We start from the raw sequence: 26,664 nt of genomic DNA, 5'->3' as shown, positions 1-26,664 counted from the left end.
CTGGAGTACTGTGTCCAGTACTGGTCGCCGTACCTCAAAAAGGACATGGCGGTACTCGAGGGAGTCCAGAGAAGAGCAACAAAACTGATAAAGGGTATGGAAAACTTCTCATATGCTGACAGATTGGAAATGCTGGGGCTATTCTCCCTGGAAAAATGGAGACTTAGAGGAGACATGATAGAAATCTTCAAAATCATGAAGGGCATAGAGAAGGTGGACAGGGACAGATTCTTTAGGCTGTGGAGAGCCACAAGTACAAGGGGGCACTCGGAGAAATTGAAAAAGGACAGGTTTAGAACAAATGCTAGGAAGTTCTTTTTCACTCAGAGGGTGGTGGACACATGGAATGCGCTCCCGGAGGCTGTGATAGGCCAGAGCACGCTACAGGGGTTCAAGGAGGGTCTGGATAGGTTCCTGAAAGAAAAGGGGATTGAGGGGTACAGATAGAAGTGGAGGTAGGTTACAGAAATAGTCAGAAACCACTTCACAGGTCGTGGACTTGATGGGCCGCCGCGGGAGCGGACCGCTGGGCACGATGGACCTCTGGTCTGACCCAGTGGAGGCAACTTCTTATGTTCTTAGGGTTTTGTTTGTGTTTATTTATAGGAATTTTCATTTGTGGTCCTGTTTTGCATAGGGTTTATCTGTGTTCTGCACATGTGACCACGGTCAGGTGTTCTGGTAAGAATGAATGTTGCGAAGCGTTATTGGTGTCAGACAGTTTCAGTAGCAGTTTCAGTTTTGACCAAAACTGGAAAAAAGCAGTTTTGTAGGTTTTTATGAAAAAGTTCTCCTGCATTTTATCTTGAGGCCCTGTCAACCATGAGGGGGCTGGGTTTATAATTGAATTTATAGTTCAGTGCACAGTATTGGGCCAGAGGTGTCTCTACAGTAGGCTGGAAAAATCATCTGTGTCAAGAAGTATATTAAACAAGTTTCTTTTTTACTGTTATGACAAAAAAAGAAAAAGATATAACTAGTCTAAGGATGCTCACAAGTGGGCATAACTATGGCAAATATTTAGTTCTCTCTTAACTGGATGATGGTTTATAATTTCCTCTCCCTTTTTCAAGTATTTGTTGTAATATTTCAACAATCACTTCTTCCCTTACTACACAATCTCTTCCCAGACCTCAGTGGGGGTTTACCTCATTCTCTCTTCTCCTTCATGTAGGATCTCTGCATAAGTATCCAGTTCTAATACTTAAAGGGAGAATGTCCCTTTTTAATGCCCCACCACTGCTGTCATTCTTCTGGGCAACAGAGCTCCCTGGTTTCCTGTTCCTGGTCCTGAGGTTATCTCTCGTTTCAGGATTCTGTCTTTTTCCAACCCATCCCATTTTTGGATGAGGGAGTTACTGTAATTCCACACTTCCACCTCAGAGAAGTCCAGTTCACTGTCTCCCATTTCACTCCATTTTTGTCAGCTGAGATCTGGGATCCTCCCTGCTCTCTTGGGTCTTGACGAGAGGCAGGGAACAAAAGACCTCTTAACTTACCTGTCCTCACTTCTTGTTCAATTCAACGCAAAACAAACTAGTCTCTGGGCAACCTTCCTCTGTCGTTTATCCTCAGTAATCAGTGACATCATTGTGGATTGTCATTTTCCTATTACTGGTAACACAAAAGAAATTCCCAATCCTGATCTCCAGCAGGGGAGAATTTCCTATGTGTTACATTCCTGATGCAAATTGAAGTCTTTAGTATTTTCATGATATGATTGGGACAATTGGGTTTCATAGACTTGACTACCTAGGAGGAGAGTGACTTGAACTTCATTAGATAAGGATGAAAGTTTTTCTGCTTCTAAATTTCTGGGAGAACTTTCACCATCACAACGATAAGAACATAAGAATAGCCTTACTGGGTCAGGCCAAAGGTCCATCAAGCCCAGTAGCCCATTCTCACAGTGACCAATCCAGGTCACTAGTACCTGGCCAAAACTCAAGGAGCAGCAATATTCCATGCTACTGATCCAGGGCAAGCAGAGGCTTCCCCCATGCCTTAATAATAGACTATGGACTTTTCCTCCACAAATTTGTCCAAACCTTTCTTAAAACCAGCTATGCTATCCACTTTTACCACAACCTCTGGCAACACGTTCCAGATCTTAACTCTTCTCCGAGTGAAAAAAGTTTCATCGAGTGTTCCCTAGTCTTTGTAATTTTTGACGGAGTGAAAAATCGATCCACTTGTACTCTCCCAGCTGACAAAAGATCCACCTTGATGCTCTAAAATGTTTTTCATCCCATGGCACTGTGCAAAAATGTATGTGTTAAGGAAAGTGTTATGCTGACTAAGAAAAGGACAACTCACACTGCTTTTCCATAAATTAATATATGGCTTGGCTGAAGATTGTAACAAAGAACACATGAGGGGATCTGAAGCACACAGCACTATAAAGCAAGGAAAAAAAGCACTAAGGGCCTTCAGGATTGAGATTGCAAAAAGTTATTTATCACAAAACCCAACAAGGGTTGTGTTTCAGCATACATGCCTGTGTCAGGGGTCGACCAGTAAAACACCTTTGAAAATAATTGCTATTCAGATGCAATCACTGCAAAAGATTCACCAAGCAAAATGCTTTCTGGAATGTCAGCTAGCACAAAACTGAAGACTTGTTATAAGTCTGCTCCTTATTGGTTAGTCTATGAATTGTTACCAATATTTTATTTTGGTATTTTTATCCCACGATTCCCACCTTTCCTGAGGAAGCTCACAGCATGATTAGAAACCAGATGCAATAACTCCTTCCTTGAAGAGCCTACAATATAAGCTGAGTACCTGAGGTAAAGGGAGATACAATGACCTGCCCAAGGTATGCTAGTGAAGGACATTGGACTTGAACTCCAAGTTCACCGGTTCTTAGTCCACTCCTTTGGCCACACAGCCCAGGCCTGCATAGACAAGCAGTTAGGCTGAAGGACTCCAAGTCTGCACATTCTTCTACATTCAATAGATTTCATTCACTCTGATTTAGTATGTAAGATCTATGAGCAGGAACGTTGGGGTGAAAAGAATGTTTTACTCTTGGGCACAGTATTCATAATCATCTTTTTCACCCCACTCTCCTTGCTTTGTTATGGTGAGACGTGGTGGATTTTGGTTTATTTTTTGTTTTGCTCTTAGCTCTATAAGTAAGGCTGCCATAAAACAAAGCATCTTGTACATCACTGTTCAGTATACACTACGAACACTTGTGCTACAGAGATAACAAGCACTAATTAAACATTATATCCTATATGAGGCCTCTCCTTGCTTCCATTGCTCAAGTCATTGGTGACCAGTGGAGATTTGAGGCCAGGGGACCTACATTTTGTTTACCTGATCTACCTAATCTGCTGTACAAACACATCTCTTGTGTACTGCTGTTAGGAGTTTAATCCGATGCTTTTCAGTTTTCTATCTACTGAGGATTACTAGAGGATTCCCTGATGAATCACATCTTTGGCTCCATGACCAATTGGCTATGACATCTGAATAAACCAGGAAACATGTTGAATAACAGCAACTGGGAGGAGGGACGGACTGCATTATGGTACAGCAAGATCATTGAGTTCAATATGATCCCACTGCAGCTTTTTTTTTCTTTTTACTATGAAACAAAGACTAAAACACATCTTATGATACTGATTTTTCTGATTTTTCATCAAGCATGGTGCATTTGTTTAAGAAGTAACAGGAAGACTTGCAATCTGAAGTTATACGTTGAAGTCTTTTCTGTGCTCTGTAAGAAGATGTTAAGGGGCTTCTTTGTGACTCCTTTTGAAGGTGTGACTATGTGGTTTCTTAGGTATTGTGCTCCCATACACTAAGTACTTTCAGTTTCTTTAAAGAGGTGGAATAAATTAGACATGGTCAAACTTCTACAAAACAGCAGAGATGCCAAGTTGTCCAGTTCCAGGATGGAGATTTTGGCCATACTGGATTTCTGGCTACTCCATCCTGGTGCATTATGGGATTGCAGCATTGATTTCCCTAAGGAAGATTAGGCACTACAAATCCCACACTGCTTTGAGATATACAGTACATTCGAAGCCATGACTGGCCAGAATATCTCTGGCCTGGAAATGGATAACTTGACATCTCTGTTATGTTATGTTATGTTATGTTATGTTAATCAGGTTTTCTATTCAGTTCAAGGTCAGATTATATTACAAGAGGTTGGGTCAGTTACCCAGGAAGTTACAATGAACATTTTGACAAGGACATTCAATAGAGCTCCTAGTACAGGCAGATAAGTACAGTTACTAATACAGTTTGGATGGAGACACACACAATTGACATTTCTGCTTAAGCAAAATCTACCTGAAACCCCCAAGCAGATTTCTCCCCCTTCCCATCCAATAAAATTCCTATTAAATTTTTGAAAATCTAAAACACTGGAATCTACTTTGGATTTCTTCAGAAAGTCCATGGGGCCTTTGAACTTTTTATTTCTGTGTTGTCAAATTGCCTGGTGAACCTATTTTAGAGATTCCAAGTTATCCAGTTCCAGGCTGGAAAAACTTTTTTGGCCAGCCCTGGTTTTGAACATATATCCCCAAAATGTATGTTATTCGTAGTGCCTGATCCTGCCCATTGACATCAGTGATGTAAGTACCATAATGTACCAGGGTGGAGAGATTAGAAATCCAGAACTGACTGAAATCTCCAGCCTGGAACTTGGCATTCTGGAGACGAAGGGAATGGAGACTTCATATACCATCTTTTTGTGACTTTGGCATTTCAAAGCTGATGGCACTGGAGGATTAAGTGACTTGCCCAGGGTCATAAGGTGCAGCACTGGGATTTGATCTCACAACCAGATAGCTCCATGTACAGGTAGAATATAGAGTCAGTCTTGGGTAGGGTTACCATATAGCTCCAGAAAAAGGAGGATGGATTGAAGTATCCGGGTTTTACTTCCATTGCTTTCAAGGGAAGTAAAACCTGGATGCCTCAATCTGTCCTTCTTTTTCTGGAGCCATATAGCAACTCTAGTCTTGGGTATTTTTCCCAACCATACCTATCTAGCTCTCATTTCTCGAACAAAAGCAGAACTTCATTCCAATGAAAACCAGGACTGGCTCAAGCTTGAGGCTCTCTGGTCCTTCCTAGCCTAGGACTCAGGTAGTCTTATCATGTGCTGCTAAAGCTACCCGATCCAGAGTTACCCATTCCAGGAGGGAGACTTTTTGGCCAGTGTTGGATTTCTGCCAAACCCATCCTGGTGCATTATGGGACCTGTGGCACTGATTTTGATGGATAGAATCATGGACTACAAATACTACATTGCTTTGGGATGTAAGTTTAAAACCAGGTCTGGCCAAAAATGTCTCCCTTCTGTAATAGGTTACTTGGCAACTCTACAGATCTTGCCATTCTCTTTCCATTCTGCCTAGTGGATGTAGCCACCAGTTCAGGTCTTGTGACTTTACCACTTCTAGTACCATTACCACCTCTTCTATTTAGACATTTTTCTCTGTGTAATAGAATATAAGCCTTTGTTTGCACTAAAATATATTTATTCTTTAGAAATGTTTGTGCTGGTCACAAAGTACTCCCAGTGTGAACAATGAGACAGTTTAGCCACAAATAGGGAAAAAAAACCAACAACTTATCACACAAAAAATCAATCCCATCTACCTAAAATCAAACATAAAAGCAATTTCATTAGCTAATTCTCAATGTGAAATTTAGCAGTCATAACAAAAACAATGGGGCCGATAAGGACCATAAAGCCTGTTAAGTCTGCCAAATTTCATTCTCGTGTGTAGACACTGATGGCAGCTTTTGTTTTGGGTCATGACTTTTTTCTTTTGTTCGCAGTAAAGTCTGATGACTCAGAGTCAGATCCTTTCTATAGGACTATTAGCGATTCCAGACTCGTAGAACATATTAAATTATCCCTTTTGTTATAGGTAATGTTTCTGTGCTCTCATGTTTACAGAGCTGTCTATAATTGTTATATAATTGCAGTGGCAACGTGAGCAGCTACTTGTATAAATACATAGCAATCATGGAATAGAAAAGTTACAGGCAAATCATGATGTTATGTTATGTTAATCAGGTTTTCTATTCAGTTCAAGGTCGGATTACATTACAAGAGGTTGAGTTAGTTACCCAGGAAGTTACAATGAACAGTTTGACATGGACATTCAATAGAGTTTCTAGTACAGGCAGATCAGTACATTTACTAATACAGTTTGGCCATAATTACAAATACATAGTTATAAGTTCAAGTAGATCATCGTTGGCTCATTGTTATGTCCCAGGAGTTGCATTTGACAGTTTAGAAATGGGATGTTACAAATTAGTTACAATTATACTCGTACAAATTCAGGAAACACATATCAACTTGCATTGATCTTGTGAATACATAAGGCTGGAAACCCTCTGTTATGGTGTTCTTCAATGGAAGGCTCTGAGGCCATTGGTGGCCTCTGAAAAACATCTATGGCGGCCCATGTTCCATTTGGGGGGGGGGGGGTTCTGTTACTCTCTTCCTCTATAGATGATGAAACCGCCATAGAAAAGTTTGAAGATGGGATGGAAGGGATGGAAGTCATTGACACACACTGGTCAGCAATGTGGCCTGAGCAGGGTAATTGCACACAAGCGTACTCGTAGCTACTCTAGGTTTGTAAAAATGAATAATGAAATGATGCAAATGTTTATCCAAAAGCAAAATTATTTATTCATTATCAGGTATGGTTAATTGCATATGAGAATTATTACAGAAACCAAAAGCTGGCCTTGCTAGTGACAAATATCAACATTTTAGCAGTTACACATCCATATATATCCTAAATGATGACATTCCTTCGCTACAATCTAACTGGTCCACATTATTTGCTTCCATATAAGGCTTGCTTTTATACCTTCATATGGGCGTGTCACAAAAGCATTCCTAAAAATTACATTCTTATACCTAAAAAGTTACATTCTCATATTAAACTTACATATTTTATAAAAAGAAGAAATACATAGACAGATATTGTAATGTACTCACAAAGACTAATGCACACAGCTTTTAAATCCCTTCCTGTTACGACTAACCTTTGTGTTGAGAAATTCATGTCCCTTTGTCTAACTAAACTAGAGAGAGAAGGAGAGAAGGAGGAATTAACCCCCTCTCCCATCAGAGTTTCACAGAGTAGAAACGTTGCTTAAGGTCAGAGGTTAAATCCCAGATGTAACTCTCTCAGAATTTCTTCAGTTTCAAATATATGAAATTAAAGTAAAATGTATTCTAATCTACACTTGTTACCTATAGCTACATAAGTAAATTCCTATTGTATAGTTTTAATGACTTACTGACTTACTAAAACTTAATTCTGGATTTATACATACAATGATACACATGTGGATTCGATTTATCTTTCTCACTACAAAATCAGGGCCCCTTGGAATGCAGGCAACCAGGTCAGAGGCCAACTCCTGTCTGCCTATAACTTCCCTGAGGACCAGCCTAGTCCAAGCTGGACACTCTTCAGAACAAAGAAACCTTATAAAACTTAAGCTTTGCCATCTGGGGTAAATTTGCTAAGGTGCTTATCAATCACACGAATGTCCTAGCCTGCCTTCCTGTTCCTTCAAGCACATAGCACATGTGTGAACTCAATCTATTATTCCCATCTTTTGCTTTGCCTCTCTGATTATGATTTTCTAGTTTCACATATTTTCTAGTTTCATATATTTATGTATAGCCACTAATACCACATTCTCACCTGCTATTTATCAACAGGTTTTTCTAACTAGTGAATCCTGGTGCAATGTGAATTTTTTATTTCATGTTTGCTCATTTCACCACATCTACCTGTCCAGGTAAACCAAGCTGACCCTCCCCAGGCCTATTTAAGGCACAGGACAATCTCAGGCCCTATATAGGATTATATTTGGTGACTCTCCTTCAGCTCATTTGGATCCAGAGTGGTCCTGGCTTAAGAAATAAAGGTTTAACCATTTTGAATATCAGGTAAATTGTTTATAGAATAGGACTTAGCTCTTCTATGTGTACCTCTTAATTAATGATACCAAATATGCCCATAAATGCTACTGTTCTATAAATTAGACAGTAGCATTTATGGTAGACTACTGCAACAGCCTTTACCTACCTTGCCCAATCAACACAATAAAAAAACTACAGACCGTCCAGAACACAGCCCTCAGACTCATATACTCACTCAGCAAATACGACCACATTACCAAAGCATACATAGAATCTCACTGGCTACCAATAAAAGCAAGAACACAATTCAAACTCTACTGTCTCCTATTCAAAGTAACCCACGGCGCAGCACCCAGCTACCTAAACAACCGTTTTCACTACTATCTCTTATCCAGAAGAAGGAGAACACAGAACATTTTCACCTACCCTCCTCTCAATGGTACTCGACGTAAGAAACTTTATGACGGCGCAGCACCCAGCTACCTAAACAACCGTTTTCACTACTATCTCTTATCCAGAAGAAGGAGAACACAGAACATTTTCACCTACCCTCCTCTCAATGGTACTCGACGTAAGAAACTTTATGACAACCTACTAGGAACACAGGCAGCTAATATTGACTCCGACATCTCAAAATTACTGATCGAAATTACAGACATAAAAGAATTCCGAAAAGAAATAAAAACACTACTATTCAAAAAATATCTCCCATCAATCTAAACCGCCACCTAATGAGTTCCCAACCAATTCCATTGGGAATTAGAATCTCTTTATCCAACCCAAACTAAACACCCCTACTGTCCATATCATCAACATTAATTAACCAACATCATGCAATCATCAAAACAATAAATACACCTCCACTTATAGGCAAATGATGCTACTCTCCATCTGAAGAAACTTGATTTAGCTCATGTAACATCTTTTGTAATCTAGAATATATTGTAATTCTTATTTTCCACCAGTTGTAAATTGACTCAGTTGCTATGTAACATCTCCTGTGATATTGAATGTACTGTAATTCTTCACTATTACCTGTAATTAACACTTCTCCTGTAATGTAATTCTACTGGAAATGCCCAGATATCTTCTTTATTGTAATCCGTGGCTATGTTACATCTGCTGCGATATTGAATGTATTGTAACTCTTCACTGTTACTTGTAATCTACTCTTCTCCTGTAATGTAATTCTACTGGAAATGCCCAGATATCATCTTTATTGTAATCCGCCTAGAACCGCAAGGCACAGGCGGAATAGAAATCCCTAATGTAATGTAATGTAATGTAAATTAGGCACACGTTTGGGGTCTGATGCTGGAAGCGGCACCTGCCTCAGCCTGCAAAAAGGGGGTCTGCTGTGTGTCAATCACCGGCAGGCGCTGTGTCCAGAATCACACCTTTTTATTAAACATAGTATAAGGAACTAAGGCCCTCTTTTACTAAGATGCGCTAACCGATTAGCGCGCGCTAAACGCTAATGTGTGCATGTTAGTCTATGGACGTGTTAGCGTTTAGTGCACGCTAATTCGATTAGTAAAAGAGGGGGGTATGTTATTTTTATTAACATGAATGGGGATAACAGGATGACAGGTTTAGTGAGACAGTGGCTAACTTAAATTGGAAGATAAGAAGGAAAATTTCTCTCTGGAATGGTTGACAAATCTGATTGCTTAATTGGGTTGTTTTCAGATCAGCAAAAGCCCTTTGGCTTGCTATCTGATATTGGCAATGACCATGTATTTAAGTTGGACCCCAAATATGATGATCTTGCAAAACCAACAGTGACAAAGAGCAGACTTACAAGTGCCATGACAAGCCTTTATATGAGGAACAAGGTGACCTGGAATGGCAAAATGTTCTGGGGAAAAAAAGGAGATTGGTATGATCATAGATGCACCAATCATAAGCTCAGGAAAAGGTGAATAGCCTTTCAAGTTTCAAGTTTTATTTACATTTGATGTATCGCTTATAAAAATATCTAAGCGATGTACAATTTAAAAACCAACAAATTGTGGTAATACATATAGTTTATCTAAGTTATGCAATTGACAAAACAATTTGGACAAACATGAATAGGTAGGAAGGAAGGGGAAAGTTACAATTGCATTGTTTGTTATAATATACATAGAATGGAAAATACAATAGGTATAAATGGGATGAGGCAAGAAGAAAATATTAGAAAAGTATAAAAATCTAAAGTAAATCATATCATAAATCAAATGCATCTTGAAATAAATAAATTTTTAACAATTTTTTAAAAGAGATAAGATCTTTTTCATTTTTAATAAAATTTGGGAGGGAGTTCCACAGTGAAGGGGCCACCACTGAGAACATATCATTACGTCTAGTGCCGATTATTCTTAATGAAGGGACTGAAAGCTGATTAGATGAAGATGATCTTAGAGATCGAGTAGGGTTGTATGGGACAATCATTTTAGATATAAATTGGGGTTCGTTTGAGATTAAAGTTTTATAAACTAAAAATAAGGTTTTAAAAGTGATTCGGTGAGAGATTGGAAGCCAGTGAGATTTGCTAAATAAAGGGGTAACATGGTCGTATTTTTTTGCTTTGTGAATTAATTTAATTGCGGTGTTCTGGATTATTTGAAGTCGTCTCCTTTCTTTCTGGGTTGTGTTTATTAGGAGAGAATTACAGTAGTCTAATTTTGAGATAATTAGCGAATGAACCAGAATATTGATAGATTTGGGGTCTAAAAAGGTGGAAATTGAACGCAGAAGCCGAAGTCTAAAAAAACAGGATTTAACCGTTTCGCTGATATGGTTATGAAATGAGAGATCCGTGTCAATAATTACTCCTTTGAAGTTTGGCTGGTATTGTACATCCTGCCCCCCTCCTTGGGGAGTTGAGCAGAGTAGACAAGTGCCCTAAACTACATATGCATGAAATTTTGGGACTTTCCATATGGTCACATGGTGTAAATTTTATGGATAAAAGTCTATTTTGAGAGGAATGAGGGGCTGCTGCCTTTTGGGCTGCTCCTGGTTTGGTCCCCTTCCTCTATTGGGTGCGTGAGCTTTCCCACAGAGAGAATTGGTTTGGGGTAATCTATATATTTTCTTTGATCTAATTTAAAGACTATAGTTATAATTATTGAGGAATAAATTTCCCGAATTATTGAGGAAGCCAATTCGTTCCTGAAGTTCTCTTGCTTTTTTTTTTTTTTTTTTTTTAACATATCCATCAGCTAAAGGTTGCCAGTTTAAAAAATATCATCAACATCTTTTCTCCTTTCAAGCAGCTTCTTCGTTCAAGGATTTAAAACCTATGATATTGAGCTCTATGTCCTACCAACATTTTAGGAAGCAATTGAAAACATATTTGTTTTCCAAATTTTAGGGCATTGATAAATTTTATTCAATTTGTTTGATTTCTTAATTTTGTTAACCACATAGAACTTATCAGTTATGCGGTATAGAAATTGATTTTTATGTTATGTTATTAGCAGGTGAGTAGAATATCGGGTAAGAGTTAGTTACCTTAGATGGGTTTAACTGTGATCAAAAGCTGAAATTCATTTGTTAAGCCTCCAGTTGTACATTAACTTGCTGCACTAGTTCAATTTTTCCTTGTAATTATCAAATTAATTCCTTCAATAAACCAATTTGACTATTTAAGTTTATTTCTGGTTTCTATTGTCATTTTTGGGAACATTGCTTGTGAGGGGAGATCAGGGGTTCTGAGTCCCAGTTTCCTGACAATAGCTCTGCAATAAAACAGGCCTCTGTGTAAAAGCATAGCAAAAGAGATAAAGCTCACATTCTTTAGGTATAAATTACGAAGGCAGTTTTTTTACCCTAACAATAGCTTGTGACATGTTTTATTTATGTAAAATATTTATAGCCAACAATTTTAGGAGTGGTCAATGCAGGAGTGGCCTAGTGGTTAAAATCCCTACCTCAGCACCTTGAGGTTGTGGGTTTAACCCCCTTGCCACTCCTTGTGACCCTAGGCAAGTCACTTAACACTGTTTCCCCAGGTTCTGTAGTTAGATTGTGGTTCTACCAGGACAGAAATACTTAGAGAACCTGAATGTAAACCACTTCAGATAGAAGTGGTATATAAGAAAGGTAAATTAGAAAAAATATACAATCATTATTGTAGCAGGTTTCCGGGTCTCACTGCATCTATGTAGAAAGAACCGACATTTCAGCCATCATGCTGTGGCTTTCTTCTTACCCTGAAGAAAGCCACAGCATGATGGCTGAAATGTTGGTTCTTTCCACACAGACGTGGTAAGACCCAGAAACCTGCTAAAATCATGACGCCAGACCCGGAAGCCTAAGAGAACAAATGCACAATCAGGTTAAAAAACAAGTATGACAAAAATGACAAAGACAGGTGTTTTTTACCCTAACAATAGGTACCTTAAATGTAGGCCAGCGTTTTAAAGGCCTACATTTAAGGTGCCTGTCTCGCACCTACGGAGATGCACAGAGACGCCTAAGGCCACTTCTGGTGCAAACTCATGCCTGCTGTAGGCACCTCTGTGCAGGTGCAAGACAGGTGCCTAAGAACAGCGCCTGCATTTTTTTTTTTTTTTAGAAAACATCCTGATTGGTTCATTAGACGGCGGTAGGACGCCTACTGCCACCTAACTTCAGGATGCCATTTGGAGAATGTAGCCCTAAATTAAATGCCAGTTTGTAAAATTGCCTTTTTATGGTTTAGTAGAACTACTTGAATTCTCTGCCTTCTACCTGAAGCTGAACACTAGAGGTCTTTACAGGTAAAAGAAGTATACTACAAAGCTAAACCGGGCAACGGCGAATGAATATTTGGCAGCTACAGAATAAATAAGTAACTCATAGTGTAGTTCATTATGAATTTAACTTAGTTTGTCAGAAGAAATCCAGGACTAACTTATAGTCTCCCTCCTAGATCCGCTCTAGGGACTTATTCTAAAGACTTTTCTCGTGCCATGTTCTTAGTTCTGGTAAAGTATTTGAACATAAGAACATAAGAAACGCCTTCACTGGATCAAACCCTAGGTCCATCTAGTCCGGCGACCCGCACACGCGGAGGCCAAGCTAGGTTCTCCCTGATGGAGACCTTGATTACCCGTATCCCTCAATGTGATTTGCAAGAAGGTGTGAATCCAACTTGCGCTTGAATCCTAGAATTCTAGAACCCTTGTTATCTTTCTTTCCTCTACAATCTTTTTTATTTCTGTCTCAGGCATGATGACATCAAATTCCGTCAACAGGATCTTTGTAACTAAATCATTCAGCTTGTTTCAATAGTAAATACACTAACTAGTATCATTAACAGAGTAGGTACACTCATTTATAGTAAATGCAAAGAAAGAAAACAAGTTTATTATAAAATCTTATCCTGGAATCATACAAGTTAAATACTAAGGAATGGGTGGAATCCCCCCTCCAGGTTCCTGAGAATTTATGACATAGACAAGTAAATAGATATTCACAAATGGTTAAAAAAAAAAACCCCACACATTTAAACCTTGTTTCTGATTCCTTTGAATTCTGTTTCACTCATTAAAGCACTGAATTGCAGAGCTCTCTATGCCTTTAGTTTAACTAGGCTGTTTCTAATGCAACAGATCTAGAATTTAAATAAAGACTCAAAATAGCTGCCAGGGTCATTTTTTAAAAAACATTAAGAAATGTGTTGAATGCCTGAAAAGACGGGGGTTTAATCTATTAGTATATTCCATTAACAAGCAGCGTCATGAAAAATACACTTGAAACACAAATCACATTATTTGCAACTTGCTATACACACACACAAAATCATATGCAGTACATTATTCTATTATGCTATGCTATGGTAGGCAGGAATTATCAGATAGCTTCACACCCAATTCATTAGAAACATAGAAAATGACGGCAGAAAGGGCCACGGCCCAACAAGTCTGCCCACTCTAATGACCCACCCCCCTAATTTCTTCCTTGAAGTGATCCCACATACTTATCTGCCTCGAAAATAAAAACGTATCTAAACTAAGAAAATGGAGGACATTTACTCATAGACATACATGATACATTAGGAGAGGATGAGAAGGAGAGATTAATGAAAGCAAACAAAACAAAACTGCAGATCTGTACAAGACGTAGGCAAAATTTATTGTGACAAAATAAATATATGTAAATCCTTTTACCAAATCAAGGGACCCGACATGGTCCGTGTTTCGGACAAACCTTCGTCAGGGGTCCATGGTAAAAAAGGGATAACAAAAAAAGTCACAAAAATTGTAGAGTAGCAGCAAAATGTTAGCAACGTCGAGATTCGCCAACTGCGATAAAACGTCGGTTTTTTACTGCAGCTTAGGTTGGGACCTCCCTTTTCTCTTTGTTTTGGAGAGATTAATGAATACATCAAGATGAAAATAAAAATAAAAAGAGGGGAATGGGAAAGGGAAGTACAATTAGGTTGGGGAGGTCGCTTCAAAAGGAGCGTTTTGGTTGTCTTAGGAGTTCTGCAAAGGAGATCAATTTTCATGGAAAATGGAATTTACAGAGTAAAGGCGTCTTTAAAGAGGAACGTTTTAAGTTTGGATTTAAATTTATCTAAGGAATTTTTGTAAGCGAAGATCTGTGGGAAGAGCATTCCACAATGTGGGAGCTGTGACAGAGAAGATGGATTTGCGAGTGGTGGAGGGATGGTGAACAGGTTTTGATTGCTAGATCGAAGGGTCCTGTAAGATACATATGGGATTAAAAGTTTATTAATGAAAGCTGGTTAATGGGAGTTTTTTGTTTTGAAAGCAAGAAGTAGTATTTTATAGGTGAAGTGGTGTGAGATGGGCAGTCTATGAGCTTTACGGAGAAGAGGAGTAACATGATCATATTTTTTTGCATGATAGACATGTTTAACAGCAGTGCTTTGTATTAATTGGAGGCCACAGGTTTCCTTCTGAGTTATTCCTTGGTAGAGAGCATTAGAGTAGTCTAGGGTTGAGATGAAGAGGGAATGATTCAGTATATTGACTGAAGGGAGGTCGATAAGGGAGAAAATAGAACGAATAGCTGTACATCATTATCTACAATGAGGACAAAATAACTGTAGTGATGATTTGATGTCATTAACTCATAATTTTTATTTTTCTGCTGGAGTGGAAGTATGTGGTGTGTATATATTATATATGTATTTGTGCAAATGGGTGGCTGATATAGGCAACAGAGGGTGTGAAGAATCAAAAATTAATATGATGGTAAATATTACCTAAGAAAGAAAGAAACATGAACATTTTCTGAGATTGTCCCCAGAAAATATGTTAATGCCTCTACAGTAAACTAATTGAAAGGCTTATTTCCAAAACCCTCTAGGTCCACTGTAATTGTATCAGAGAAAAATCAAATTTTCATGTAAACAAATAGCTGAGTTTGCAAACAAATCTTATTTTAACTTGGCTGTAGGTGAAAGACAAAACACGCTTTGCTCTCAACAATTAATTACACTGGTAGATAATATCCTTTGTCCCTGTGAAACAGCTCATCTTTTGCTGAAAGTGGATTTAGTCCACCTGACAGCACTCCTGACTGGTTAATAGCACATATCTCCCTAAGTGGCCGCTGAATATTAGTAGTTAGTGGCTAATAGATAGAAGCTATGGCACATGAATTAGCCAGCTATCCATGAAATTCAGACCCTTGGCTGGCTAAGTGGCTTGGTCATATGAGGCTGCTGAAAGGGCTGGTCTATCTTTGGCCACTATAAATTTACCTGGCCAGTGCCGAATATTGACATGTCCATCTAAGTTTTTAGCAGCCTAAAATAGACCGAATATTCAATGTCAGTCACTGGAAACGGCTCAACATTGAATATCTGGGCTCAGCGCTGACCGCGGGAATTAACCTGACTAACTCCCATGTCTGAATATTGGACCCAGTAGGTTTTAGAAATAAGCTCTTCAATTTTAAATGGAAATTTCTAGTACGCCACCTACCATAATCTAATCCACTATAATAAAATCCTTAGCGCACATGTGTACTTCAAATGGCGTGATCTCTGCGTCCATGATCTGTGCTTCCTTGGCCCCTGCATGCACAGTAGAGTAGAACTCTGCCTGTGGTGATTTCCTAATCGCCCTCCCTCGGTGACACTGCAAGCGTCATGCTACCGACCGCATGGGTCCCAGCCCCAACCCCGAAAAGGCCTGCCGACCAACCCACTCCTACCGTGGCCTGGAGCACCTACCTGACAACCCCGTACACAGAGCTCCACAGACACCGGCTCCCCGCAGCCCGGCAGAGTGAACTTGCGCTCCCACCAGAACTTCCCTACCTCTGCTGACCTATGCCCTGGCCTGTCTCACAGGGCGCCCCTGGCAATCCCGGCACACAATAGCTGGCCTGGACCCAAGGCAGAGGAGACACTGAAACATCAACAATGCAACAGGTATTCTAATGATGCTGGATGGGGTGAAAAAGGTGGAAATAGGAAAGGTAAAAGGGGAAATGGGAATATGGGTAGGTAAAAAGAAGGGAGAAGGGCTACTGCTGGACAGGGGGAGCAGGGAAGGGGTGCTGCTGGTCAAGGGGGAAGTAAAAGGAAGGGAGAAGGGCTACTGCTGGACAGGGGGAGCAGGAAAGGGGTGCTGCTGTACAGGGGGGAGGTAAAAGGAAGGGAGAAGGACTACCACTGGACAGGGAGGGAGAGACAGAAAGAAAGAAAGACAGACAGAAAGAGAGGGGGGCAGGGAGAGAGAAAGAAAGACAGACATACAGAAAAAAAGAAAGAAAGAAAGAAATGCCTAAGTCTACACTTCTATTCTAGCACCCGCTAATGTAACGGGCTAAAAAACTAGTATGTAATATATATATATGTCAACTTTGTATTGGATGTATGTAAAATGCACTTGGGGTCAAGAATTGTTCGTTCCTCCTGTTAAGAGTTTGAGACTGAATATATCACGTGCAAGTATGTTCTCTTGTATGGGTCCTCAGGAATGGAACCGAGCACCTATGTATGTTTGACAGTAGGGGAACCTTGGTGTTTTTAAGACGTTATTGAAGAGACATTTGTTTTGCAGTATGAAATATGGGAATTGACAATTTGTAAGGCCTGAGTACTGGTTGCTTTTGTCTGTTTTTTTTTTTTTTCTCTTGAAAATTTATTGAAAATTTTATCAAAATACAAAAAAAGGAGAGAAACAAACAATCAATATCAATACTATAATCGTGGAACAATAAATGAGTAAAAACAATTATTCAAGCACAACAGAAAATCGTTAGATACATATAATCAGAGGTAAAAATATTCTATGGTGTTGTGATAAGTAGCAGGAAGATATTCAAGGAAAGAAAAAAAAGTCAGGAGAGAAGAGGGAAAAGAAAGAAAAAGAAGGGTGATGACGGAGGGCGAAAGGTAAGTAAGAAAGCAACAAGGGGTGAGAAAGAGAAGAGAGAGTCCCCCAGAGGCCAGAAAGAGAAAGAGGAAGAAGTTGGAAAGAGAGATATAAGATATAAAAGACGTTAGGCATTAACTTATGAGCGGTAAGGCATTAGAGAGAATTCAGGTATTCGGTGAACTTAGCCCATTTAATATGGACTTTAGCGTTCAGGGGAATAGCAGCAGAGATCAGCATTTCACGCTTGTGTTGTAGTAGGACAGATTGGTACCAAAAGTGCACGTTTAAGGAATCAAACGATTTCCAGTTAGATAATATGAGTCGCAGAGCGACAATGAGAAGCGTGTTAAATAAGGCATAATGTGGTGCAGTTAAGTCGAGCAAAGGAGTCTCAGATTTCTTTTTAGCCACTGGTTGCTTTTGTCTGGATGTCAAATATTTATTGAGTGTATGCACCGGTATTTGGTTTTTATTCTGTATGTTCTATTTGTGAACTGCTCTGTAAAAAAAAGTGGGTTATAAATAAATTAAAAGATAAAAGATAAAGATTTGTCTGCTGCACGTACACTTATTTGTACTTGCAGTCTTATCCACCTGTCAGTGGTGACTCATTTATCCTTTCAGGCTTCTGAAGCTCTGCTAGATTAAGCACACCAGGTCTTGAGATCAGGGTTGAGGGACTCAAACCAAATGGCTTCTTTGGTCAAGAGCTTTCTAGCTTCAATTGCCCAAAATGTCCCTGTGATGCGATAAGTCCTTCAGGTAAAGGCAATGAGAGCAATTCTATAAATTGGCACCTAAAGAAAGGACACATAAGTTCTAGAATAATAGTGCTTATATATTGTGATTGGCACCACAAATTGGTAATTACATGTGTAAGTGCTGAGTGTTCTATAGTAAACTAAAAGGTATATATGAACCCAAAAAGCCAACTTTGGTAATCACAAAAATCAAGAAGTCAAAAGCCAAAGTGCAAAAATGCAGTCATCCAACCAAATTATAATAAGTAACAGTAGTCTACATTGGAGGAAAGGTCAAAAATAAATAAATGAAAAATAGAGGGCCAGATTCTATAAATGGTGCCTAACTTAATTGGCAAAATATCCTTAATAGCCTCAATAATTGGAAACAAAATATAATTGGGCAATAAGCGCCTATCCAATTCTCTAAAAGATAGAATGCTATTGCATGGCACTTAGAAGCGCCTAACACCTAAGTGGGCGTTTCTATGGTCAGAATGTGATTTAGGCGCTGCTAAGCGCAATTCTCTAAAAACTTAGGTGCCTGAAATGTAGGCCTTTAAGACCCTGGCCTATATTTTAGGTGCCTAAGTTATTACATAGGTGCCGTTATCTGTGATTCTGTAAATGGCGCCTAAGTGTGATTGACATGCAGCCAGCACCATTTTTCTAGGCGCTGGCCAATTGAGGTGCTATTTATAGGCTGAAACCAGTCTCTGGGGGTTTGAGGTACACTCCCCGCGAGAACAGGAACCCCCCACCCGACCAACTTTAACTCACCCCCTCTTTGGCACCGGCACGCAGCCCACAGGATGTGCCAGTGCCGCTTGAAGATCTTCTTCTTCCCAGTCTCTGCCGGCTTTGAGCATGCATCTGCGCATGCTCAAGCCCTTCTAATTCTCCCTCTCGCCATTCTCGGCGAGAGGGAAAATTAGAAGGGCTTGAGCATGCGCACATGCATGCTCAAAGCTGGCAGAGACTGGGAAGAAGAAGATCTTCAAGCGGCACCGGCACTTGTGGGCTGCGTGCCGGTGCCAAAGGGGGGGTGAGTTAAAGTTGGTCGGGCGGGGGATTCCTGTTCTCGCGGGGGAGTCAACACTCGGTTTGCGAGACACATTTTGCGAGAATGTTTTGCTCGTCTTGCAAAACACTCGCAAACTGGATTACTCGCAAACCGAGGTTTGACTGTATTTTCCTTTACTTAAAATGGCTGCATGGCAAGAAGGGAAAGGGAATGGGGATAATTCATAATTCTTTCCCAGGGGCTCATAATTCTTTCACAGGGGCGGTGAAATCAGTGTGCCGATTTCGCCCTGTTCCAGAAAGGTAGAATGGTACAATGGTACAACTTTTTTATATCATATATATTAAAAAAATGTATATTATATTTTTATTAATGTTTTTCCCTGTGGGTTTATGTGAGGCATTAGGTACCACACATCTGTGTCAAATTATGTCAAAGTTAATGGCAATGTTCTTCCCTCCAACATTGGCACTTTAGAACTGACATATTTGGTACACCAACCGCCACACTATTTCACACTCACTTTGGACTGTTTTTTCCCCCTTACATAATCACAGCTGTTAGTGTATTTCTAACACTGTTCCCGCTCAGTATGGATCTTTCACCTTCTCTATAAGCACACCATCTTTCACTTCCTTCTTTATTTCCATTTTTATCTCTATTAGTCATTTCTATTTCCATTCTTTCATTTTTTATGTTATTATTATTTTGTACTATTTTAATGTCACTTTGTTTTTTTAAGGACTCCTGAAGGAGGCTGATTTCTTGCCAAAACAAGGACTGTTTGAGTCTCACCATCAGTGACACTATCTGTACCTAATTCATCCAGAGGTTGCTTTTATTTTTATTTTAAACTGATTGTTTTGAATAAATCATTTCTCCTGGACATCCAGAGACTTGGGGATCCTCTTTGTGGTTTCGTACCAAGATTTTTTCTGTGGAACGCTAGACCTTCTTCTTTGCTTGTGTTTGCTCTTACTCCTGTGAGTTTGCCACAGCGCCCCAGTTTGGGAAACATTGCATTACACATTTCATTTCTCAAGAATGTATCACATAATTTACTATGTACTTTGCTTATCTACTACTGCTCATCATTTCGATAGCGCTGCTAGACGTACACAGCGCTGTACATTAAACACGTAAGAGGCAATCCCTGCGCAATAGAGCTTACAATCTAATTTAAAAAGACAAATAAGGGTTAGGAAATTTCTCACAGAGGGAATGATAAAACAGACGTGAGTACTTTTATAAAGTGAGTGGGAAATAGAAAGTAAAAGCAGCAGCGAAAAATTGGGCTTTTAGCTTATAATAATAATAATAATAATAACTTTATTCTTGTATACCGCCATACCAAGTGAGTTCTAGGCGGTTCACATTAGTTAAACAAGGATTACATGCGGTTAAGAATTGGTTGAACAGATTTACATTGATTGAATATAATTACATGCATCGTTACATGCGGTTCACATTAATTAAACATAGTTATGTGCAGTTAAGTAATAATTGAACAGAATTGCATAGAGTTGGGTGTTAGTATGAACAGGGATGCAGGCAGCGGAAAAGATGACATTGGGGAGTAGGATAAGGTGGGTCGGAGGAGGGGGTGGGGCAAGGAGAAAGAAGAGGGGGGGGAGAGTGGGGATTCTTTGGGGAGGGGGCCTTTAAGTGTCGTGGCTTAGATTTGATTTGAATACTGCCAGAGATGAAGCTTAACATACTCAGGGAGTCTCTTCTAGGCATAAGGTTCAGCAAGATAACAGAGTTATCTGGGCTGCATTGTTTGCTTTTACTTTCTTTTCTGCCTCTCTGTTAACCTTTACACACCTTCCAACTATAAAAACCTGCCCTAAGGCCATGCTGAATGTTATACTGAAGTGGAGGGCAGATGAGGACAAAGGTGAAGCAAAAGGTCTACTCTCTAAGATGCTATAAGAGGAATGTTTCGCGTGAAATACTGTGAATTAAATTGCCAGTGATCTTTCCCGGCTAGTTCTTCCTGGGGCCTGTTTACTAAAGTATGCTAAGCCATAGGAGCCAATTTTTGAAAATGATAACTCATATGAAAATGACAACTCATAATTAACAACAAAATTTCCTCTCACCCAGCAAAGAAAAATAAAAAAAGGGGGAGGGGGAAACAAAATACATCTGATAGAAATAGTAGTGATGACCAGCATGTATCTAAATGTCAAAAGCAGGGGCAGAGAAAGTGGACAAATCAAAAGCTAGGGTCCAGCCATTCTCTCCTTCCCCTCCCAGCGTGTCAGCATCATACTCTCTCTCTTCCTCCCTCCCTCCCTCCCTCCCTCTTTCTCACCATTCAAGCCATTTATAGCACTTTTCTCCCTCAGCCCATCTGTACCACTCTATTTCCCTAATTTTTTTTTTTTTTTTAAATTTTTCCCTAATTTCATTTTCCCCTTCCATCCTCTCTCTCTGTACTTTTTAGGTTTTCTCCTCCTGCATAAGCATAATTTGATTCTTTATATTCGGGGACAGGGAATTTAATTGGCCTACTGTACTCTCTAAATCTTTTTTTTTAACCTATTCTGCTTCTCATTTTCCCTTTTCCTAGCCTTCTATTTCCTTCTGCTCCCCGGCAAGGTCCAGTGCACTTTTCCTTAGCTTGTTGCCATTCCTTGCAGATTTGACTCACCTATTCCTTTTTTAGGGTTACCAGATGTCTGGATTTCCCCAGGCATGTCCTCCTTATGAGGACATGTCCAGGGGTCTAGACAGCTTTTCAAAACCCAGCACTTTGTCTGGATTTTGAAAAGCTTTCCTTCGGGCAAGAGGGCATCCATGAATGCGTGTGTGCACATGACGTCATTGCGTCATATCTGCGCATGCGCGGATGTCCTGCCCGATGAGATCAGGCAGGGGCTGCGGGATTGGAGGCGGGGCTGGGATGGGCTTGGGGGCGGGATCAGGGGCGTGTTAGGGTGGAACCGGGGCATGACGGGATGGGGATGGGTGGGACGGTGGGCCTGGGGGTGCGGGTCTAGGGGTCCAGATTTTCCAGACGGAAAATCTGGTATTCCTACCTTTACTGATTCCCACTTCTCACTTTTCTCTACAGGTGAGACTTCCTTTGTTTGTAGATTTAACTCAATTTCAATTTGTGACTTCCCATTGACCTCAGGCTTGGATCATTTCCTTGATCTGCCTCCAGGCATATTCCGGTTTTATGAGACAGGTTCCTCATTCCTTTTGTACTGAAGCACTTACCCTTGCATTCACAGATTCCAGACCCATGGCCACCTTTCTGCCTGCAAAGTCCACATCGGATTCTATGCCAAATGCTCACCCTGAGCTTTGGAAGCCCCGCAAAAATCACTGTTTGAAGCCTCAAAGATTACATGCTCTGTGGGAGAAAATCCAAAGAAAAAGAGTAGAGCGTGGCTGGTCTTCAAGAGCCCTCTTTATTAGCAACCAATAGTAAAATCCATATAAAACAGTCTTGTCAATCATAAACGCATATGGCACGTCGTGGACTCAACATGGACCGTGTTTCGGCTAAAATGCCTGCATCAGGAGTCCCAAAGCGGTAAATGACATACCAACAATGAAATCCAAATCCTTGAGTATACAGGGTTTGTTGGGAGCAATTATGTGCGACAAGGTTCAACGAACCCTGTATACTCAAGGATTTTGATTTCATTGTTGGTTTGTCATTTACCGCTTTGGGATTCCTGATGCAGGCACTTTAGCCGAAACATTATCCGTGTCAAGTCCACGACGTGCCGTATGCTTTTACGGAGCTTAAATTGATTTGTATGTAATTTGTAAACTGCATAGTTGATATGCGGTATCTAAATTTTTAAAGAAATAAATGATTGACAAGACCGTTTTATATGGATTTTTCTATTAGTTGCTAATAAAGAGGCTTTTGAAGACCAGGCACGCTCTGCTCTTTTTCTTGGAATTTAGCCGCTGTTTGTGCAGAGATAACTGTTTCCATTGTGGTTGCTAATGATGAGTGGGAGAACATTATTTTAGCAGCACAGGGCATAGGAGCATGTACTCATACTAACTCTTTGGTTTGGTTTATTTATTTATATCCTGCCCTTATCCAGGGCAGGTTACAAACTTACATACCAAAGTAAAAAAATCACATATAAAATACAACCCAGATCAACATCAAACACACTTACAAAACAAACATAATACCAGACAATAAAATACATCGGTGACCAACACCTTACAGTCATCACTCTCTATTCTTCCTTATTCATTCAATCTCATACCCTGTATTTCATCTGACAAAAGCAATCTCTTAAAATTTAGCATATTCTGTTGATGACAAATGCACTCAGGGCTGCGTTCTGGTAGACAAGGAACATGCTTAATGAGCTGAGCTGAGACATGGGAGGTGGTTGCAGTGATTTTACCAAGAGCAAAGTGGGAAGCAAGGATTCAGAGGTTAAGCAAGAAGAGAGCCAGGGAGACAAACCAGGAGACACATAGAGTTTGTGAGGCAGCATGTCCCTTCTCTCCCATCCCCAATACTGTCTGTGGTCTCCTGCCACTCTTCCTACTGCAGCTGTTGCAGTGGCATACTAAGGGGGGTGTGGGGGGGAGGTCTGCCCCGGGTGCACGCCCCAAGGGGGTGCACAGCCGGCCACCTTCCCTATTCTGCCGCTGCTCCGTCTCACCACCGCATCCCCGCACCGGCTCCCCCGCAGAGTCATTCCTTAACCCGGCAACTGGTAGATGGAGACAAAAGATGAGGCGGACTGGTGGGCGGGGGAAAAAGCGTCGGACCCACAAGGCTTCACCTCCGGCGTCAATTCTAACATCGGAGGGTAAGTTCTGGACCAGCCAATCGCTGTCTGGCTGGCAGGCAACTTCCTCCCTGTTAGAACTGACGCCGGAAGTGAAAGCTTGTGGACCCGATGCTTGTATGCGTCGGGCCTGGCTTGGGGAAGGAGCAGCAGTGTTCTCCTCATCTCCTGCACAAAGCGAAACCAATCAGAAAGAGGAGAGGCGGAAGCTCGTAGCTGCGTGTTTCAGTAACTGCTGCTGGCTAACGGAGGGAGAAGGTACCTAAGAGAAATAAAGTAGGTCCGAGAAATAGATTCGCTACAGGTTAAGGTGGGAGATAGGGCAGGGAGGAAAGCTTACAACTTGGTGTTCTTTCTTGCTTCGGGCCTTCCTCGCTGCCGGGTCCAGCCGACTTTCTGTTTCCGTGAAGGCAGGACCCGGAAGCGAGGAAGGCCCGAAGTAAGGAAGAGCTCCATTTTGTAAGCTTACCTCCGTCGCTGACCTATCTCCTGCCTTAGCCTGTAGCGAATCTGCCGACCGAGGTGGGGGAGGTGGGGGGGAGAAGTGATGGGGGGGAGAGAAATGATGTTTCTGTTCACCCAATTAGGGGGGAGAGAAATGCTGCTGCTGCACCCAATGGGGGGGGGAGGAAGACCATGGAAAGGAAAGGAGAGGAAAGAGATGCCAAGACCATAGGAGGGAGGGAAAGGAAAGGAGATACCAGACTATAGGGGGGAGAAGGAGACAGATGCCAGACCAGGGAAAATGAAGGAAGGAGGGAGAGAAAGGAAGGAGTGGAGATGCAAGATAATGGAGGGGGTGGGGGAGAGGAGAGAGATGCCAGGGCATGGGGGAGGGGAGGGAAGGGAAGAAAAATGCTGCTGCAGCACACAATTGGGGAGGGGGGAGAGGAAGAGAAGTGCTGCTGCTGCACCCAATTGGGGAGAGAGAGGGGAGAAGGAAGACCAGGGAAGGGAGAGGAGAGGAAAGAGATGCCAAGACCATAGGAGGGAGGGAAAGGAAAGGAGCTACCAGACCATGGAGGGGGAAGTGATGTCAGGGCATATGGGGGGAGGGGGAGGAGATGCCAGACCAGGTGAAAGGAAGGAAGGAGAGAAAGGAAGGAGAAGAGATGCCAGATAATGGAGTGGAAGGGGGAGATGGAAGGAGAGGAGAGAGATGCCAGGGCATGGGGTGAGAGAAGGGGATAGAGGTGCCAGAGCATAGGGGAAGTGGTGGAGACAAAAAAAAATGGAGAGGGGGTGAAGCTGAAATGGAGAGAAAGGGCACAGGAGTACAAAGGCACAGAGTACAAAGGAGAGAAAGGGCAAAAGATATACAGTTTATTGAAGGGACATAGAAAGAGGGAAGATGCCATATGGAACAGAGAGAGGGCGGACACTGGATGGAAAGGGCAGAGAGGGTGGACAGTGGATGCAAGGGGTAGAGAGAGAGGGCAGAAGCTGGGTGGAAGGGGCAAAGAGAGGGCAGATGTTGCATGGAAGGGAGAGAGGACAAGCGCTTTATAGAAAGAAGAGAGAGAAGATGATTAAAGCAGAAACGACAAAAAGGTAGAAAGATTTTTTTTGTTACTTTACTTAGAATCAAGTCGTATTGTAACTGTATTGATAAAAGTTTATAAATAGGAAATGGAAATAAGGCAATTTATTGGACTACACCACTTTCCTCAGGACAGAATAGCATAACAGCAGTATACTGTACTGTTCTGAAGAAAGATTTGGCCTCTGAAAGCTAATTGAAAAATGGATTAGTCCAATAAAATGGTATTTTCTTATTTCTCAATATTTGTTTTATTTTTATTTGTTAATTTGTAAAATGGTGATTGTTATGTATCAGTTTTTTTCAAATTTACATCTACTGTCTTTATATTTTGCACAGTATTAGGGGACATGTGTCACTGTTTTTGTGGTGTTGTGGTGTTGCATTGTATCCAGAGTCTGGTTTCTTGGCGGTTCAGTTTAACTTTTGTCTACATATTTCTATTTTTAGTTTGTGATTATTCCATATTGGGCAAGGGTGTATCTCTGTTCTGTGTGTATGAAAAGGACATAGTTTTCAGTTGACATTGACTGCAGGATCAATTGACTGGCGGGATCTGGCTTGTTTAGATTTACAATGTATGTGTTGGTGTTCTAGTGCTCACTGCAGTGTTTAAGATGCTGCCTTTTCCTAGGTACACTCTTGTTGTGCGATATGTGGATTGTTACTAAAAATATATTTTTCATATAGATGGGGGGGGGGGGTCAAAAAATGATGGGCCCTGGGTGTCACATATGCTAGGTACGCCACTGAGCTGCTGTGCTCCTTGCTTAGACTCAGATAGCTCCTATAATTTCTACCTCCTGTGGCATGCAATGGGAGAAAATATTTTTAATTTTTGTGAGGAATGGGAACAGCACTACTCTCCATTCTCCCTCAGTTCAATCCCTAACTACAGCCCTCTCAATACCAAGAGAAAGTAAGTTTTAAAAGGGAAATTTTCAGTTCATTGCATTCCATGCTTCCACAACCTTCTCCCCTTTCCCCATCCTTCTATTGAAATACCTTAATGACCTCAGTGATTGCAAAGTTGGAAGAAAAGAGCAGATACCTGCAGCTACCCAAAAGACCCAGCCCAATTTCCCACCCAGTGATTCTTGGATTTGCACAGTTGTGGGGACCGGTTGATAGATTTGAAACATAAGCATAAAAATCTAAACATTATCTTTCTGTTGCTTGTTTTTATTTTATTTTTTCCCTAAGTCTCACCCCTCCTGCCACTTCCATCCCTTTCTTTACCTCTTAGTGCTTTTTCCCTGCAACCTGATCTCCTTTCTCAGAACCCATTTCTTAGCCAATCTCCCCTATCAG

This window comes from Geotrypetes seraphini, chromosome 3 (genome assembly GCF_902459505.1).
Source record: "Geotrypetes seraphini chromosome 3, aGeoSer1.1, whole genome shotgun sequence".
NCBI lineage: Eukaryota > Metazoa > Chordata > Amphibia > Gymnophiona > Dermophiidae > Geotrypetes > Geotrypetes seraphini.
The sequence above is the reverse complement of the archived record's forward strand: the minus strand, read 5'-3'. Positions refer to the sequence as shown.